Here is a 1,192-nt window from a genome sequence, read left to right as displayed (position 1 = left end):
CATTTGCATTCAATTCCCATTCATTTTTTATCCGTGTTATGTTCGAAAGTAGCAAATGAACAGTGATCTCCTTCGGTGATGAAGTTTTGGAAGTTGTTGTTGTTGTGGTCTTCAGTCCTGAGACTGGTTTGATGCAGCTCTCCATGCTACTCTATCCTGTGCAAGCTTCTTCATCTCCCAGTACCTACTGCAACCTACATCCTTCTGAATCTGCTTAGTGTATTCATCTCTTGGTCTCCCCCTACGATTTTTACCCTCCACGCTGCCCTCCAATGCTAAATTTGTGATCCCTTGATGCCTCAAAACATGTCCTACCATCCGATCCCTTCTTCTGGTCAAGTTGTGCCACAAACTTCTCTTCTCCCCAATCCTATTCAATACCTCCTCATTAGTTACGTGATCTCCCCACCTTATCTTCAGCATTCTTCTGTAGCACCACATTTCGAAAGCTTCTATTCTCTTCTTGTCCAAACTGGTTATCGTCCATGTTTCACTTCCATACATGGCTACACTCCATACAAATACTTTCAGAAACGATTTCCTGACACTTAAATCTATACTCGATGTTAACAAATTTCTCTTCTTCAGAAACGATTTCCTTGCCATTGCCAGTCTACATTTTATATCCTCTCTACTTCGACCATCATGAATTATTTTGCTCCCTAAATAGCAAAATTCCTTTACTACTTTAAGTGTCTCATTTCCTAATCTAATCCCCTTAGCATCACCCGATTTAATTTGACTACATTCCATTATCCTCGTTTTGCTTTTGTTGATGCTTTGGAAGACAGAATGGAATGTCACATGACCACCTAGTCTGGATTACGCTCTACACAGAAGACCTCCTGCGTGCATCGTAGGTACGGGGAGAGATCAAAAACTGGTATTGCAGCCGTAAATAGTGTGGGGCTGCATAGCGGGTTTGGCTGGTATCCAATTTGGAGGAGTGCGCTCGCTCCTGTACCGGAGCTCTGTCTAGGAATAGGATGACCACTTGGGGAGCGCTCTTACGTTCCCACGTCTGACGCAGTCGATCTCTGCTTCTTACGTCGCGAGCGAAAAAGCTGGTCCTGCGACAACGGTTGTCTGAGGGTTTTTCCACGCTCTGTATTTGGCGCGTGGCGACAGAGCACAGGTTGCAGCTTCCCCTTCGCCGTCCCTGACCGTGAGTCTGATGCTGAGTTACGACCCG

The sequence above is a fragment of the Schistocerca serialis genome, chromosome 6, assembly GCF_023864345.2.
Source record: "Schistocerca serialis cubense isolate TAMUIC-IGC-003099 chromosome 6, iqSchSeri2.2, whole genome shotgun sequence".
NCBI lineage: Eukaryota > Metazoa > Arthropoda > Insecta > Orthoptera > Acrididae > Schistocerca > Schistocerca serialis.
The sequence above is the reverse complement of the archived record's forward strand: the minus strand, read 5'-3'. Positions refer to the sequence as shown.